The sequence below is a fragment of the Muntiacus reevesi genome, chromosome 1, assembly GCF_963930625.1.
Source record: "Muntiacus reevesi chromosome 1, mMunRee1.1, whole genome shotgun sequence".
Taxonomy (NCBI): domain Eukaryota; kingdom Metazoa; phylum Chordata; class Mammalia; order Artiodactyla; family Cervidae; genus Muntiacus; species Muntiacus reevesi.
Window position 1 is genome coordinate 258,524,598 of NC_089249.1, and position 19,792 is coordinate 258,544,389.

Consider the following 19,792-nt stretch of genomic DNA (forward strand, 5'->3'; position numbering starts at 1 on the left):
CAGAGACCAGCGCAGTGTTGGAGGGCATCCTGGGGAGGTGAGGTGGACTGAGACTCCCAGGGAGGGAAAGGACTCTGACAGCCATGACTCAAGAAAAGCGTTTATTATTCTTATATTTTGAGTTGCTCTGTAGGTTCTTTTGGATTTTCTCCCTCCCCTCTTCCCCCGCTCTGTTGTAGTTGTTGATTTTATTGGCACAATGAAATCTAATTAAACTTTTGAGCTTCTTTTTTTCCCTCAGTCACATTTTTTATTGCTGTTGTAAACCTCTGCCTCTATGTTTGGCTTTTGCAGTTCTGTGGAGTTTTCCTTTTTGCTTCCATTTTTTTTCTTTTCTCTTTTATACATTTTAATTTTTTGAAACCTATTATTATTTTCTCTACATTTATTCCTTTGTTTGCTTCTCCTGCCATTCTTTTCCCCATGCTGTTAATCTTTAATGTACATAAATCTTCTTTATCTACCTCTATTTATCTTTGCATATCTAGTCTGTCTTTCTTTTCTTTCTTTCCTTTCCTCTCAACATATTTGTTAGTTTTGTTTTCATTGCTTTATTCCCCACTTGGCACCTTGCTTTAGCTTTGTTTTCCACTTTGTGCTTTAGTCTGTTTTGTTCTTAGCTGGTAGATATAATTTTTGGTTTCCTTTGTTAGCTGGGTCAATCCATTGTAATTTATGTTCGTTGGACTGTTTTGAATTTGCTTATGAAATTAAAAGATGTTTGCTCTTTGGAAGAAAAGCTATGACCAACCTAGCTCTGCGTATTATAAAGCAGAGATATTACTTTCCCAGCAAAGGTCCATCTAGTCAAATCTATGGTTTTTCCAGTGGTCATGTATGGATGTGAGAGTTGGACTATAAAGAAAGCTGAGTGCCAAATAATTATTGCTTTTCAACTGTGGTGTTGGAGAAGACTCTTGAGAGTCCCTTGGAGTGCAAGAAGATCAAACCAGTCAATCCGAAGGGAAATCAACCCTGAATATTCATTGGAAGGACTGATACTGAAGCTGAAGTGCCAGTATTTTGGCCACCTGATGCGAAGAAATGACTCATTGGAAAAGACTCTGATGCTGGGAAAGATTGAAGACAGGAGGAGAAGGGGACGACAGAGAATGAGATGGTTGGATGGCACCACCGACTTGATGGGCATGAGTTTAAGCAATCCTGGGAGTTGGTGGTGGGCAGGGAAGCCTGTTGTGCTGCAGTCCATGGGGTCACAAAAAGTCAGACAGGACTGAGTGACTGAACTGAACTGAACTGATGGGTGTATATGTATTTGTGTATATTCAGTCACACTTTTATTCGTTGTTATAAACCTCTGCCTCTATGCTGGGATTTTGCAGTTCTGTGGAGTTTTCCTTTTTTTTTTTTTTTCTTTCTTCTTCCTGTTTTTATTTTTTCTTTTCTCTTTCTTTTAATTTAATTTTTTAAGACCAATTATATTCTTTCTATATATATTCCTTGTTTGCCTTTCCCACTGTTCCTTTCCCCTTGTGGTTAATCTTTAATGTATATAAATCTTCTTCATCTACCTCTATTTATATTTGCATATCTCTTCTTTCTTTCCTTTCTTCTCAACATATTTGCTAGCGTTGCTTTCATTGCTTAATTCCCTACTTGGCACCTTGCTTTAGTTATTTTTTTTTTTCCAGTTTGTGCTTTAGTTAGTTTTGTTCTTAAGTGGTAAGCATAATTTTGGATTTCCTTTGTTCACTGGGTCTATCTACTGTACTTTATTTTTGTTGGACTGCTTTGACTTTGTTCATGGGTGTAAATATATGTATGTGTGTATATTTCATTATTTTAATTATTATTTGCCTGGTTTTGTAACTACCATTTGTCTGGGATTCATCTTTGGTTTCCCATTTTTGGGTATTTGTTTTATTCTCACTTAATGCAGTAACAAACCATGTGTGGAATGTTTGTTCCTGACCAGTGATCAAGCCCTGAGCCTTTGGAGTGGAAGCACTGCCTCCAAGACCCTAGATTACCAGAGAACTAACCCTAGTGGGTAACAAATAGTGAAAGAAAGTGAAAGTGAAGTCGCTCAGTCGTGTCTGACTCTTTGCGACCCCATGGACTGTAGCCTACCAGGCTTCTCTGTCCATGGGATTTTCCCAGCAAGGGTACTGGAGTGGGTCGCTATTTCCTTCTCCAGGGGATCTTCCCAACCCAGGAATCGAACCCGAGTTTCCCGCATTGCAGGCAGACGCTTTACCCTCTGACCCATACAAAGGAAGCCACTTGAATACAAGGCTGGACAGCACACAACCACCAGTAGCACCCTGTGCAGAATGCCTCATCTAAACAACAAACAAAGTGAAGTCGCTCAGTTGTGTTCAACTCTTTGGGACCTCATGGACTGCAGCCTACCAGCCTTCTCTGTCCATGGGATTTTCCAGGCAAGAATACTGGAGTGGGTTGCCATTTCTTTTTCCAGGAGATCTTCCCAACCCAGGGATTGAACCTGGGTCTCCTGCAATGTAGGAAGATGCTTTATCATCTGAGCCACCAGGGAAGTCCATAACAACAAAGAAAACAAAAATACAAACCTAGTCATCAGCAGACAGGATTATCACCTCACTCAGGCTTGCCCATCAGAGGAAAAACAAACAAACAAACAAACAAACAAAAACAGCAAAAATCTCACCCTATACAAAACTTACACAAACAACTGGACCAAAGCATCCCATACAAGATAAACCCAAGGAGAAACACGCTAAGACACATAGTAATCAAACTAACTAAACACAAAGAATATTAAAAGCAACAAGGGAGAAGCAACAAGTAACATACAAGGGAAACCCCATATGCTTAGTAGCTGATCTTTCAGCAGAAACTCTGCAGTCCAGAAGGGAATGGCAGGATATATTTAAAGAACTGAAAGAGAAAAATATACAACCAAGATTACTGTACCTGGCAAGGATCTCATTCAAAATTGATGGAGAAATAAACTTTTCAGACAAGCAAAAGTTAGAGAATTCAGTACCACCAAACCAGGTTTACAACAAATGTTAAAGGGACTTATATAGTCAAGAAATACAAGAGAAGAAAAAGATCAGCAAACTCAACCCCAAACAATTAAGAAAATGGCAATAGTACCATGTATATCAATAATTACTTTAAATGTAAATGGATTAAGTGCTCCAACCAAAAGACACAGACTGTCTGAATGGATACAAAAACAAGACCCATTCATATGCGATCTACAAGAAACCCACTTCAGATCTCAAGACACATATAGACTGAAAGTGAGAGGATGGAAATATATATTCCATGCAAATGGGAAGCAAAAGAAAGCTGGAATAGCAGTCCTCATATCAGACAAAATAGACCTTAAAATAAAGAAGATTACAAGAGATAAGGAAGGGCACTACATAATGATCAAGGGATCAATCCAAGAGGAAGACATAACAATTGTAAATATCTATGCACCCAACATAGGAACACCTCAATACATTAGACAAACAGTAGCAGACATAAAAGGAGAAATTTACAGTAACACAATAATAGTAGGAGACTTTAACACTCCACACACACACCAATGGACAGATCATCAAAACAGAAAATTAATAAGGAAACACAAGTCTTAAATGATACACTAGGTGAGATGGATCTCATTGATATCTTCAGGACATTCCATCCAAATGCAGAAGAATACACCTTCTTCTCAAGTGCACATGGAACATTCTCCAGGATAGACCACATCTTGGGTCACAAATCAAACCTCAGTAAATTTAAGAAAATTGAAATCCTATCAAGCATCTTCTCTGACCACAACGCTATGAGACTAGATATCAATTACAAGGGAAAAAAAACTGTAAAAAACACAAACACATGGCGATACATGTCTAAACAATACATGTCTAAATAACCAACAGTTTACTGAATAAATCAAAAGGGAAATAAAAAAATTTCTAGAAACAAACGACAATGAAAACATAACTCAAAACCTACAGGATGCAGCAAAAGCGGTTCTAAGAGGGAAGCTTTTAGCAATACAATTCTACCTCAAGAAACAAGAGAAACATTGAATAAACAACCTAACTTTACAGCTAAAACAACTGGAAAAAGAAAAACAACAACAAGAAGAAGCCCCCGAAAATTAGTGGAAGGAAAGTAGTCATAAAGATCTGAGCAGAAATAAATGAAAAAGAAATGAAAGAAACAATAGTAAAGATTAATAATACAGCTGGTTCTTTGAGAAGATAAACAAAATTGACAAACCTTTAGCCAGACTTATCAAGGAAAAAAGAAAGAAGAATCAAATTAACAAAACTAGAAATGAAACAGGAGACGTTACAACAGACAATGCAGAAATACAAAGGATTATAAGAGACTGTTATGAAAAACTATGGCAATAAAATGGATAACCTGGAAAAAATGGATAGATCTTAGAAAACTTCAATCTCTGAAGACTGAACCAGGAAGAAATAGAAATTATGAAAACCCAACTACAAGCACTGAAATTGAAGCTGTGATCAAAAATCTTCCAAAAAACAAAATCCCAGGACCAGATGACTTCACAAGAGAATTCTATCAAGCATTTAGAGAAGAGCTAATGCCTATCCTTCTAAAACTCTTCCAAAAAATCACAGAGAAAGGAACACTTCCAAACTCATTCTATGAGGCCACTATCACCCTGACACCAAAACCAGACAAAGACAAAACACACACAAAAAAACTACTGGCCAATATCGAGTGAAGAGATGGAGCCAAAGCAAAAACAACACTCAGTTGTGGATGTGACTGGTGATAGAGGCAAAGTCTAATGCTGTAAAGGGCAATATTGCATAGGAACCTGGAATGTTAGGTCCATGAATCAAGGCAAATTGGAAGTGGGCAAACAGGAGATGGCAAGAGTGAACGTCGATATATTAGAAATCAGCAAACTAAAATGGACTGGAATGGGTGAATTTAACTCAGATGACCACTATATATACTACTGTGGGCAAGAATCCCTTAGGAGAAATGGAGTAGCCATCATAGTCACCAAAAGAGTCCAAAATGCAGTACTTGAATGCAATCTCAAAAACGATGGAATGATCTCTGTTCGTTTCCAAGGAAAACCATTTAATATCTCGGTAATCCAAGTCTATGCCCTGACCAGTAATGCTGAAGAAGCTGAAGTTGAACAGTTCTATGAAGACCTACAAGACCTTCTAGAACTAACACCCAAAAAAGATGTCCTTTTCATTTTAGGGAACTGGAATGCAAAAGTAGGAAGTCAGGAAACACCTGGAGTAACAGGCAAATTTGGCCTTGGAGTACAAAATGAAACAGGGCAAAGGCTAATATAGTTTTGCCAAGAGAACCCACTGATCATAGTAAACACCCTCTTCCAACAACACAAGAGAAGATTCTACACATGGACATCACCAAATGGTCAACACCAAAATCAGATTGATTATATTTTTTGCAGCCAAAGATGGAGAAGCTCTATACAGTCAGCAAAAGGAAGATTTGGAGCTGACTGTGGCTCAGATCATAAGCTCCTTATTGGCAAATTGAGACTTAAATTGAAGAAAGTAGGGAAAACCACTAGACCATTCAGGTATGACCTAAGTCAAATCCCTTATGATTATATAGAGGAAATGAGAAATAGATTAAAGGGATTAGATCTGATAGACAGAATGCCTAAAGAACTATGGACAGAGGTTCGTGACATTGTACAGGAGACAGGGAGCAAGACCATCCCCAAGAAAAAGAAATGCAAAAAAGCAAAATGGCTGTCTGATAAAGCCTTACAAATAGCTGTGAAAAGAAGAGAAGTGAAAAGCAAAGGAGAAAAGGAAAGATATACCTATTCGAATGCAGAGTTCCAAAGAATAGCAAGGAGAGATAAGACTTCCTCAGTGATCAGTCCAAAGAAATAGAGGAAAACAATAGAATGGGAAATACTAGACACCCCTTCAAGAAAATAAGATGCCAAGGGAACATTTCATGCAAAGATGGGCACAATAAAGGACAGAAATGGTATGGACCTAACAGAAGCAGAAGATATTAAGAAGAGGTGGCAAGAATACACAGAAAAACTATACAAAGAAGATAAATAAACCCATGCACCTGTGGGTACCTTATTTTTTCAAAGGAGGCAAGAATATACAATGGGGTAAAGACAGCCTGTTCAGTAAATGGTGTTAGGAAAACTGGACAGCTACATGTAAAAGAATGAATTTAGAACACTTCCTAACACCATACACAAAGATAAACTCAAAATGGATTAAACACCTAAATGTAAGACCAGAAACTATAAAACTCTTCTAAGAACACATAGGCAGAACAGTAGATTACATAAATCAAAGCAAGATCCTCTATGACCCACCTCCTAGAGTAATGGAAATAAAAATAAAAGTAAACAAGTGGGACCTGATTAAACTTAAAAGTTTTTGTACAGCAAAGGAAACTATATGCAGGGTGAAAAGATAACCCTCAAATGGGAGAAAATAACAACAAATGAAACAGCTTACAAAGGTTTAATTTCCAAATATACAAGCAACTCATACAACTCAATACCAGAAAAACAAACAGCCAATCAAAAAGTGGCAAAAAGACCTAAACATATATTTCTCCAAAGAAGACATACAGATGGCTAACAAATACATGAAAAGATCCTCAAAATTGCTAATTATTAGAGAAATTCAAATCAAAACTACAACGAGATTTCATCTCACACCAGTCAGAATGGCCATCAAAAAAAGTCTACAAAAAGTAAATGCTGGAGAGGGTGTGGTGAAAAGGGAATGCTCCTGTGCTGTTGGGAGGAATGTAAATCCAACCAGCCCCTATGGAAGATGCTGTGGAGATACCTTAAAATACTAGAAATAAAACCACCATATGACCCAGCAATCCCACTCCATGGCATATACCCTGAGGAAACCAAAATTGAAAAAGACACATGTATCCCATTATTCTTTGCAGCACTCTTTACAATAGCCAGAACATGGAAGCAACCTCGATGTCTATCGACAGATGAATAGATAAAGAAGCTGTGGTACATATACACAATGGAATATTACTCAGGCTAAAAAGGAACACATTTGAGTCACTTCTAATGAGGTGGATGAACCTAAAACCTATTATACAGAGTGAAGTAACTCAGAAAAAGAAAGATAAATATTGTATTCTAACACATACATATAGAATTTAGAAAAATGGTATTGAAGAGTTTATTTACAGCGCAGCAATGGAGAAACAGACATATAGAGAATAGACTTATGAACTTGAGGAGAGGGGAGGAGAGGGTGAGATGTATGGAAAGAGTAACATGGAAACTGACTCTACCATATGTAAAATAGAGAGCCAACAGGAATTTGCTGTCTGGCTTAGGAAACTCAAAGAGGGGCTCTGCATCAATCTAGAGGGATAGGACGTGGAGGGAGATGGGAGGGGATGTATGTGTACCTGTGGCTGATTCATGCTGAGGTTTGACAGAAAGCAAGAAAATTCTCTAAAGCGATTATCCTTCAATTAAAAAATAAATTAATCAAAAAAGAATCCTGAGGCCTGGATTAGATAATGGTTTCTTTGATATGACACCAAAAGCACAATCTACAAAGGAAATAATAGATAGAATGGACCTCAGTTCAGTTCAGTCGCTCAGTCGTGTCTGACTCTTTGCGACCCCATGAACTGCAGCATGCCAGGCCTCCCTGTTCATCACCAACTCCTGGAGCTGGCTCAAACTCATGTCCATTGAGTTGATGATGCCTTCCAACCATCTCATCTTCTGTCAACCCCTTCTCCTGTTTTCAATTTTTCCCAGCATCAGAGTCTTTTCCAATGAGTCAGTTCTTCGCATCAGTTGATCAAAGTTTTGGAGCCTCAGCTTCAGCATCAGTCTTTCCAATGAATATTCAGGACTGATTTCCTTTAAGATTGACTGGTTTGATCTCCTTGCACTCCAAGGGACTCTCAAGAGTCTTCTCCAACACCAAAAGCATAAATTTTTTGGTGCTCAGCTTTCTTTATGGTCCAACTCTCACATCCATATATGACTACTAGAAAAACCATTGCTTTGACTAGACGGACCTTTGTTGGCAAAGTAACATCTCTGCTTTTTAATATGCTGTCTATGTTGGTCATAACTTTTCTTTCAAGGAGCAAGCGTCTTTTAATTTCATGACTGCAGTTACCATCCACAGTGATTTTGGAGCACAAGAAAAGAAAACCTGTCACTGTTTCCATTGTTTCCCTCTCTATTTGCCATGAGGTGATGGGATTGGATGCCATGATTTTCGTTTTTTGAATTCTAAGTTTTAGGCCAGCTCTTTCACTCTCCTCTTTCACTTTCATCAAGAGGCTGTTAAGTGCCTCTTCGTTTCCTACCATAAGGATGGTGTCATCTGCATATCTGAGGTTATTGATATTTCTCCCAGCAATCTTGATTCCAGCTTGTGCTTCATCCAGTCTGGTATTTCGCATGATGTACTCTGCCTAGAATTTAAATAAGCAGGGTGACAATATACAACCTTGTCACAGTCCTTTCCCAATTTGGAACAAGTCTGTTGTTCCACATCTGGTCCTAACTGCTGCTTCTTGACCAGCATACAGATTTCTCAGCAAGCAGATAAGGTGGTCTGGCATTCCCTTCTCTTGAGGAATGTTCCACAGTTTGTTGTAATCCACACAGTTAAAGGCTTTAGCGTATTCAATAAAGCAGAAGTAGATGTTTCTCTGGAACTCTCTTGCTTTTTCGATGATCCAATGATGTTGGCAATTTGAACTGTGGTTCCTCTGCCTTTTCTAAATCCAACTTGAGCATCTGGAAGTTCTTGGTTCATGTACTGCTGATGCCTTGCTTGGAGAATTTTGAGCATTACTTTGCTAGTGTGTGAGATGACTGCAATTTGCAGTAGTTTGCACATTCTTTGGCTTTGCCTTTCTTTGGGATTGGAATGAAAACTGACCTTTAGCAGTTCTGTGGCCACTGCTGAGTTTTCCAAATTTGCTGGCATATTGAGTGCAGCACTTTCACGGCATCATCACACCATCATGTGTGATCACACTATCGTGGTTATCTGGGTAATGAAGATGCTTTTTGTATAGTTCTTCTGTGTATTCTTGCCACCTCCTCTTGATGTCTTCTGTTTCTGTTAGGTGCATACCATTTTCGGCCTTTATTGTTCCAATCTTGGCATGAAATGTTCCCTTCATATCTCTAATTTTCTTGAAGAGATATCTAATGGATCTGGAATGGACTTAATAAAAATTAAGTTTTGTGCTTCAGAGGACACCGTCAAGAAAGTGAAAAAACAACCCATGGGAAATGTTAGCAGATCATAAATCTTTTAAGAATATATAAAGAACTCACAACAAAAAAGGGACAACTTAAAAAGGGACAAAGAATCTGAATAGATATTTCTCAAAAGAAGACTTTGAAATATCAAATAAACTCATGAAAAGATTCTCAACCTCATTAGCCATGTGGAAATATAATCAAAACAACAATGAGATATCACTTCAAATTCACTAGGATGGCCATTAAGAAAACAGTAACAAACATTGTGAAGATATAGTAAAATTGAAACCCTCATATAGCACCAGTAGAAATGTAAAATGGTGCAGACACTTTGTTTAACAGGCTGACAGTTCTTTACAAGTTTAAAAGTATAGTTATCACATGACCCAGAAATTCTACTTACAGGTATAAATATAAAAGACTTGAAAACATGTCCACACAAAAACCTGTACATGAGTGTTAATAACTGCATTGCTGATAATAGCCAAAAAGTGGGGGGAAACCCAAATAACCATCACCTGATGAATGTATAAACAAATGCGGCATACCTATACAATGGAATATTATTCAACAATAAAAAAGAATGAAGAACTGATTTATGCTACAAGATGGAAGAATCTTGAAAGCATCATGCCAAGTCAGAGAAGTCAGTCACACACAAACATACACATACACAAAACCTACCTAAAATATCATTCCATTTATATGAAATATACAGAATAGGCAAATCCATAGAGACGTTAAGTAGATTAGGATTTGCCTAGGATTTGCAAAAATTTCATTTTTGTGTAGTTCATTGCTAATGTATAGACAAGAAATTGATTTTTGTATGTTTATCTTGTATACTGTAACTTTGCTGCACTCTTTTTACTAGTCTTTTAGTTGATTTCTTTGGATTTTCTTCTATACAAGAACATTTCATTTGTAACAGAAATAGTTTTACTTCTTATTTTCCCGTCTTGATGCCTTTTATTTCTTTTGCTTGACTCACTTCACTGGCTAAAATCTTCAGTAGTATGTTATAAGAGGTAAATACAGACTTTCTTGCCTTGTTCCTGATCACAGGGGGAAAGTGTTCAGTCTTTCACTATAAAGAATTATTTTGCTGCGGATTTTTTTGTAGATACCCTTTAATCTGGTTGAGGAAATTTTCTTCTGTTCCAAGTTTGTTAATAGGTTTAAAAATAATAATGAATGTTATGTAGGATTTGTCAAACACTTTTCTATGTTCGTTCAGTTGAATATATGGTTTTATTAATTATTTATTAATATGGTGTGTTACGTTGAATAATTTTCATATATTAAGCTAGCCTTGCATTCCTAGAGTAAATTCCTTAGTTATAGTGTATAATCTATTTTATATATTGCCAAACTTGGTTTGCTAGTATTTTACTGAGGATTTTACGTCTACACTTATAAGGGCTTTTATATTTTAGATGCTTTCTCTTAGCCCATTTGTCCACTTAGCTGCCCATTGTGTCTTTAGCTGTGCAAAATTTTCCAGATTTTATGCAACCAAACTGGTCAACTTTTTCTTCTATGTCTTCACAGTATTTTTTTCTTATTCAGAAAAAAATTATTCTTATTCCTTCTCCAAGACTATAAAACTATTTGTGTGTTTTTCCTTAATACGGTCATTACTTTTTTATGTTTATAGAGTTAATCAATTGGAAGTTTACATTTATATAAATTGTAAGGTGAAGATCCAGTGACCTATTTTTTTAAAATTCATTCAGTAGTTCACCAATTTATTAAAATTTATTCAACAAAATATAAACATCTGAGAAGTGCATACACCATTCTAAGCACTGTAAATACAACTGTAAAAAAAAAGACAGAGAGAGACAAAGTCTTTGTTCTCATACAGTTTACATGGTGAAGAGATTCAATGAAAAATTAAACAAGTAAACACAGTAATTTTGGATATCTAGAAGTGCTATGAAGAGAAAAAAACAGGATGATATGATGGAGAATAATAGAACTTTGTTAGATACTATGGTCAGGGAAAGTTCTGCTAAGATGGTACCTTTACCATTTTAATGATGAAGATCTAGTCATTGGAAGAGCTAAGAGAAAAATGTTCTAGTCAGAAGGGTAAGCTCAGGCAAAGGCTCTGAGTCCAAAGCAAGCTTGTATTCAGCGGCAGAATGAAACCCCCGTGGATGGAGTGAAGGGGTTGAGATGAAGAATATTACCAGATGAGGCAGAGACTAGGTCAGAGATAATTTATTCTTGAACTTCCTGATCATGTTCAAGAAGGCACTGAGAATTATTAAACAGAAGAACATCTGATCCACCTTTTATTTTTAAAGTGTCCCTTGACTACAGTGTGGAGAATGAATTGTAGTAGAGCAATAAAGTGGGACGATCAGCTAAAAGGGATGATGGTGGCTTGAAGTCAGGAGGTACACAGGTATATGAAGTGAATTAGAAGATTTGAGATATATTTTGAAGACAAAAATAATAACTGACCTTTATTGAACACATAATGGGCATTAGCTACTGTCCTAATTTCTTAACAACTTATTAATCCCACTATTATCCTATGAATCAGATAATGTCATCATCCTTATTTTATATTGTGCTCCCCTGGTGACTCAGTAAAGAATCTGCCTGCAATGCAGGAGACCCAGGTTCAATCCCTGGGTCAGGAAAATCCCCTGGGGAAGGAAATGTCTACCCATTCCAGTATTCTTGCCATGGACAGAGGATCCATGGAGTTGCAAAGAGTCAGACATGACTGAGCGACTAACATTTGCTTTACATATGACAACTTGACAAAGTGTAGGTAGGTTACCCAAAGTTATATAACTGGTCAATTGTAGAACCGGGATCTGAACCCAAATAGCTTGATTCCAGGGCTCATGTTCTTACGCACCCATTTTTAATTTCTCTTGAGTAGAGATGTGAATGTTGGAGTTTGGTAGAGTTGAGTGTTCGAGGTTGAAGGAAAAAAATCAGAGAAATCAGAGATCAGAAAATCAGAGATGATTTAGGTTTTTGGATTATGCACCTTGGGGGATAGTGGCATTATTTACTAAGGAAATACTAGGGAAGGTATAATCTAGGAATGGCTATATATGTTTGGTGGTGGTGGTGGTGGTGGTGGGAAGGTGGGAGTGGAAGGAGAATTACCTGTTCTGGATTAGAAATACTAAGTTTAATATCAAGTGGGCAGTTTATTGGGGCTTCCCTAGTAGTTCAGTTGGTAAAGAATCAGCCTGCAATGCAGGAGACCCAGGTTCAATCCCTGGGTGGGGAAGATCCCCTGGAAAAGGAAATGGCAACCCACTCCAGTATTCTTGTCTGGAAAATCCCATGGACAGAGGAGCCTGGCAGGTTATAGTCCATGAGGTTGCAAAGAGTCAGACACAACTTAGCCACTAAACCATCACCAGGCAGTTTAATGTATGATGCTAGGGTTTAGGAGCTGGGTAAGAACTAGAGAGAATAATTTAGAACTCATTGGTAGAGAGTTGGCATTTAAAGCCCATTCCTAGATAAGGCAGATCTAAAAAAGAAAATAGTAAGTCCATGTTCAAGGTTTGGTGCATTTAGAGGGAAAAATAGAGGTCAATCAATGAAACAGAAAAAGAGCAGCCCAGCAAGGTGGGGGAAAGCTAGCAGAGTGAGGCATCTCAGGAGTTATGAGGTAACTATTCCAAAATACAATTTATTGAATAATCCATGCTTTCCCCCTGTTGATCTGAAATGCCACTTTTATCATATTTTTCCCAGGGCATCCCTGGTGGTACTGTGGATAAGCATCCATTTGACAATGCAATCCTTGGTCTTTGATTGTAGCCTGCCAGGCTCCTCTGTCCTTGGGATTTTCCAGACAGTGGGTTGCCATTTCCTTCTCCAGGAGATCTTTCCCACCCAGGGATTGAACCTGAGTGTCCTGCATTGCAGGCTGATTCTTTACCAACTGAGCTACCAGGGAAGCCCAGATTCAATCCCTTGTCTTGGAGGATTCCACGTGCTGTGGAGCAACAAAGCCCACATGCTGCAAATACTGAGTCCATATGCTGCAACTACTGAAGCTCAAGGACCCCTAGAGCCTGTGCCCCATGTCAGGAAAAGCCACCGCAATGAGAAGCCTGTACACCACACCAAAGAGCAGCCCTAGCTCACTGCAACTAGAGGAAGACAGCGTCCAGCATTGAAGACCCAGCACAACCAAAAATAAATACATTAATTAATTACATAAAAACATAAAAAGAATTAATTTTTTTTCCATATTTACCCAGGTTTATCTCCAGACTCTTCCATTCTACTTGTCTGTTCTGCCCTAAGCACAAACAAAGTGCTGAATCAACCACTACCTTACCTTAGGCTGTAATTTTCAAAAAGATTCTGGCTGCTCTTGTGTATTATTTTTTCTGCATCTGCACTAAATTGTCATACTCCAAATAATCCCATTGGAATGGCCTTGAATTTATACGAGCATTTGGAGGAATATTGATGTCTTCATGACAGTCAGTTTGTCTCACCAGGAAGAATTCTTCCATTCAGGCTTTTTCCTATTTATAGTTTTCTTCCTGGAGGTCTGGCTTGTTTGCTCGTAAGTTTATTCCTAGATAGTTTATGGTTCTGGTTGCTAGCATATATCAGCTTCTTTTTATTGCACTCCTTAATTGATTATTGCTGGGTTTTGTTAGAGTTCTTTGTTGCAGCCCACAGACAGCATCTCTGACCAACTCTGACCGACTCAAGTGGATGGGGGAGTTTATTTGATTAAAGAGAGACTGAAGAAGCAGTGTCAGAATACATAGTACTTTTTTATAATAATAAGAAAAGTTATTTTAATTAATACTTTTATAAAACCTATAAAGTTAAAATGTAGTAAAGAAGTAAAAAATGGGAATGCTTTAATATCTTCACTATGTAAATAACTCCTAAAACTATAAAACACTATGAAGCCAAAAATAAATGTACAAAGGACAAAAATAAACATGCACAAAGTAGAGAAAACAATATGAAAAATTTTAAATTATTCAGGCTACACTGGTAGTAGAAGAAATGTCATATAATAAGCTACTGCTTTTTCATCTTCAAATTAACAAAGTCTTTGTTATTTTTGTTAATGATTAATTCTGGCAAGGGTTTAGAAAAATGTATTCTTATCCATTACTAGTAAAATTTAAAATGATATAAGAAGTGTCAAAAGCCTTAAAGATGTTTACAATTATACTAAGTCATTCATTTCATAGTTAAACACTCAGGATTCTATCTTTTGAAACTGATTCTAAATATAGGATACATTTTATGTGCAAAGATGTTCAGTTCAGTTTTATTTATGAAATAGCAAAAAATTAGAAGCAAAAATGCTAGAAATGTTTAAGAATATTATAGCATAGTCACTTGGAATATTAAGTGAAATTTAAATGTGAGATTTATAAAAGCTAAATGATAGCTAGAGGTGCTACTGTTAACTGTGGAGGAAAAAAAATCACCCAATTGTTTAATACATTCTAGTAGTTACCTTTGTTTCCTAGAACTTCAGTTATTTTTTTCCACTTTTCCAAAATTTTTCCAAATTTTCTATACTGTACATTTTATTTCTATAATATAACAAAAATACAAAAAAAAAAAAATTCCAGTAAGGCTACTTTGTGTGTCTACTTTGAGATGATTGCTCTTTTAATTTGTATTTCCTAAAGGCCAGGAGTTCAGATGAATTTTCCCATCTTTCCTACTCCTTGCCTCTAAATGCTGGTCTCTCTGCACCGTCTTGGGTGCTTCTCCCTTTTCAAGACTAACTTGTCTTCTCTGGAATCCTGCTGTCAATTTCTCCAATCTCCTGCATTTTCAATCTTCAAGCAACACTATATACAGGTCTTATCTTTCTTTATACTTCCCTGGTGACTCAGGCAGTAAAGAAACTGCCTGTAATCCTGGAGACTTGGGTTCCATCCCAGGGTCAGGAAGATCCCCTGGAGAAGGGAATGGCTACCCACTCCAGTATTCTTGCCTGGAGAATTCCATGGACAGGAGCCTGACAGGCTATATAGTCCATGGGGTCTCAAACAGTCAGACACGACTGAGCGACTAATGCTTTCTTTGAAACAATCGTTACTTGACCCTTTTGTTTTTAATGCTCACAATCCTTTTTCTTTATTATTTTTACCATCTAACACTTCTTTCATTATAATTGCACTTTTGTTCTCTCTCACTTTTGAGAGGGTCACTATCAATTTTCTACTTTGTATATATTGAAATGACAGAGCTAGAGTTTATCTTTGCCCTTAAATTTTCCCCAAAGTGCAATCCTAGCTCTGTGATCTCTTCCTGGTTTGTTGTCTTATTATGTCTTTATTTTTATTGTATTATGACTTCATCTATATCCTTCACAGGCTGTGTGTTGATTCCCTGCCCTGAACAAGACTTCAGCTTTATACAACTCCAGAGTTGTCATATACGGCCTAGTCCATGTGAATGCCACCCCCTAGAATTATGCAGTACGTGGCCTGTGTGTCTATATGCTGTGACTCTGGTCTTGACCTCTCTCCTTAGTTACTACCCAACCTGTTATACTGCACATCAGACCTTCCCACTTACATGTTCCATAGAGTTGTGCTGTTAGTTGCTCAGAAGTGTCCTACTCTTTGCAATCTTATGGACTGTAGCCCACCTGGCTTCTCTGTCCATGGAATTTTCCAGGCAAGAAGACTAGAGTGGTTAGCCATCCCCTTCTCCAGTGGATCTTCCTGACCCAGGTATTGAACCTGGGTCTCCTGCATTGCAGGCAGATTCTCTACAATCCAAGCCATGAGGGAAACCCACTGTCCTATTGTCACCTCTAATTTGTATGTGAAAAGTGAGAGCCTCACCTTACCTTCCAGACTAGTGGCTTTTCCTCACCTTTCTACCTCCATATAGAGAAATCCCACTTAACCAATCCTCATCCCCAGGTCCTAAACCCCAGATCACATCTTCCCTCTTAATGTCTTATCTTTCATCCTGACCAAACTGTCAGGCAATAGTTGTGTTTTTGAAACCAGTACAAACCTAGAGAGAATTCTGTAGTAGCCTGAGCTGTCTTAGAGAAGATGTTTCACCAGATGTGAGGCAGGGAGACTGATGTGAACTGCAGTGATAGAGTCAGAGGTCAGAACCAGAGGAGCAGTGTCTGGGATCAAATCGAAAGTGAGAGGGGTAGGTGTACAAAGACAAGGGATTGGTGCTGAAGATATCGCGAACAAGTGATGAGAACACAGAGCGTAAGGCTAGGTGAAAACTCAGGAGAGGGCTGAGGTCTAACTCTGAAAGGTGTTTCTTATGTGGCATAGGGACTCATCCTTGGAGTTCTTCTTTTTAAAAGTGGCTACCTATTTCCACTGCCACTTTCTTAACTCACTGCCTCAGTGCTTTCACATCCTATTCGATCTCCTTGCTCCCAATTCTACCCCTCCTCTCACATTAATGTTCTCTATTCTTTGCTTTGACCATCTGTCTTAGTCTGTTCACGATGCTCTAACAACAACACCGTAGCCTGGGCGGCTAATAAACAACAGACATTTATTTCTCACAGTTCTGGAGGCTAGGAAGTCCAAGATCAAGGTGCCTGCAGATTTGGTTTCTGGTGGCGTCTACGTCCTGTTTCAGAGACAGCATCCTGTGTCATGTCCAAGAGCAAATAAACTCAGCAAGAGTGGGGCCTGATAAGTAGATGAGGGTGGTGTGTTTGTCCACTGGAGGATTTGCTTAAGATTTGAGCAGCAGCCTGGGTAGACTGTGGAATCCTGAGTGGGTACTCGCATTAGAAGGCCTCCCAGGTCATTCTAGATGGAGGCCCACCACCAGGGAAGCCAAGTAGGGACCCAGAGGGTTTATTCAAAGAGAAGCCAGTCCTTTACTGTATATCCCAGATGAGACCAGTGTGTGAGCAAAAGTGGGAGGGAGAAGGGCCAGGCACCATAATGAGGGATTTCAGATGCACTGTTGCTATCTCAGCCAGCTTGTGCAAGACACACAGTGACCTTCAATGTGAATAGCACCTAACTCTGCATCTCCTTGTAAAGCAAGGGTCAAAAACACCTGGTTTTGGGGTTTCTGTGCTCTTATTTAGGCCACTTCTCCCCCCCCCACCCCAAAAAAGCCAGGGCTTGTCAACATATCCATGTCACAGGATGAATGCTCGTGGAGGTCAGGATCTGAATCTTGAAAGGAATCATGAGGCATATGGAAGATGCAGTATCATCACTGTCCAGATGATGCTGTGTTAGATGCTTCCCTTTCACTAGGTCCCTGCAGTGCCCTTTCTTGTTTTAGATGTTCCTGGCCGAACTGTGGACTTGGATGGAAGCCAAGCAGCTGAGAGTGTGTCTAGGTAAGATGGAAGCTGATGCTGCTCAGGGGAAAACAGCTGGCTAATGGTATTCAACTTATCTTGGCTCTTCTACCTGGGTAATTTTCCATTTCTATCAAATTTCAATACTTGATATCTCAATACCTGGGATTGTTTTTGAGGTCTTGAATGATAGCTCAAAAGATCAAGAATACAATACCATGTTAAAAAAATTATATTAGAAGCATCGTATGCATGATTTGGGTGCTTCCCTGGTGGCTCGGATGGTAAAGAATCTGCCTGTGATGCAGGGGACCCAGGCTTGAGGTTGGGAAGATCCCCTGGAGAAGCGAATGGCTATCCACTCCAGTATTCTTCCCTGGTCAGACACGACTGAGTGACTAACACTTTCACTTTTCATGTATGATCTTATGTTTGTGAGAAAATTGGTGTATATGTGTATATGCAAACAACTGTGTTTGCACAAGGTCACTCAACCATAAAAAAGACAAAAAGGATTAAAAAAAAAAAAGTTCCTTACCAGGACCACTGAAATGAACAAAAGGTGATGGCAGTTCTCATTATGCAGATAAACTGAAAAGATTAGGGCTCTTCGTCTCACAAGGGGCTAGGACTGCAGCCTATAAATCAAGAAGCAGTGGGAAGGCTAGTGAAGACATCTCTTTGTCCATCGGATCTTGCAGTGCCGCTACTGAGAGGGCCACTTAAAGCTCAACAAAACTTTCAGGACACAGAAGGGTAGGTGAAAATTTATACATGAGGTAACAAGAACTGTGTTATTTCATGGATTGTGCTGACTGATTACTTAAATATGCATGTTTGATGCGAGTTTATAAACATTGATCAATGATCCATAACGTGCAAGTTAGAGATATGTGAAAAATACTCCTGGTATAATCATTTGAGGTGATAGATCTGACATTTTGGGTTGGGCAGATCAAACATATGACCTAATGTGGCGTTTCCTACATTTTTGAGGCACCTTTTTGTATCTCTGACATTTCACTTCTCATCATCTACATCTGTATTTTTATCTCATTTTTTTATTCTAAAATGGAAGGGCAGTTATAAACTGGTGTGCTATTTTTTCAATAGTAAAATGGTTTAAAATATAGGTACTTCTTTATGCCATTTTGATGGGTTGGGGGAAAATGAGGTCATCTGCCAAGTACTTGAAAAGCTGTATTTAAATAGAATGTGGGGGACTTTTCTGGTGGTCCAGTGGTTAAGAATGCACCTTCCAGGGCGGGGCCGGGCCTGCGCTCGGCAGCTGTCAGCGACTCCTGGAGCCGGTCTGCTGCCTAGATGTGCCCCCGCCGACCCCCGCCCCCACTGGAGACACCAGCATGGTGCGCGCCAGCACCGTGGAGGCGCATCTCCCCGCGTCCGGCTTGGACATCTTCAGGGACCTGAGGAAGATGAAAAAGCGCCAGCTCTACTACCAGGTCTTAAACTTCGCCATGATCGTGTCCTCTGCGCTCATGATCTGGAAAGGGCTGATTGTCCTCACTGGCAGTGAGAGCCCCATCGTGGTGGTGCTGAGCGGCAGCATGGAGCCAGCCTTTCACACGGGCGACCTTCTGTTCCTAACGAATTTCCGCGAAGACCCCATTAGAGCTGGAGAAATCGTTGTTTTCAAAGTCGAAGGACCAGACATCCCAATAGTTCACAGAGTAATCAAAGTTCGCAAAAAAGACAATGGAGACATCAAATTTCTGACTAAAGGAGATAATAATGGAGTTGATGATAGAGGCTTGTACAAAGAAGGCCAGAACTGGCTCAAGAAGAAGGACGTGGTGGGACGCGCCCGAGGGTTTTTACCATATGTCGGTATGGTCACCATAATAATGAAGGACTACCCCAAATTTAAGTATGCTCTTTTGGCTGTATTGGGTGCATATGTGTTATTGAAACGTGAATCTTGAAGTACAAAGTAGTTCCTGGGACCAGATTGAAAGAAATTTTGTTGAAGAGAAAAGGCCCAGGCAAGAGGCTGCTTACTCCCTTTTCACCCTTGTTATCATAACTGATTTCTAGCCAAATCATGGACATGAGGAGAGATACCTCAACAAAGCAAACAGTAAGGGAACAGAGAGGAAATGTTAGTATGAGAGAGGTAGTTTTTAAGGAAAAAAGAAAAAAGTAAATATATACTACAAATAGTAAATTTATACTAATAATTTAAAAATAAACTAGAAATAAGACTGCAGATTTGTTATGTATTTTAAAACATAATTCCA

At 38.7% G+C, this 19,792-nt stretch overlaps 1 pseudogene; it reads left to right on the forward strand.

Moving 5' to 3' along the window:
- The first annotated feature begins 18,898 nt into the window (after nt 1–18,898).
- Nucleotides 18,899–19,516, forward strand: LOC136168886 (signal peptidase complex catalytic subunit SEC11C pseudogene; annotated as a pseudogene).
- The last annotated feature ends 276 nt before the right edge of the window (nt 19,517–19,792 follow it).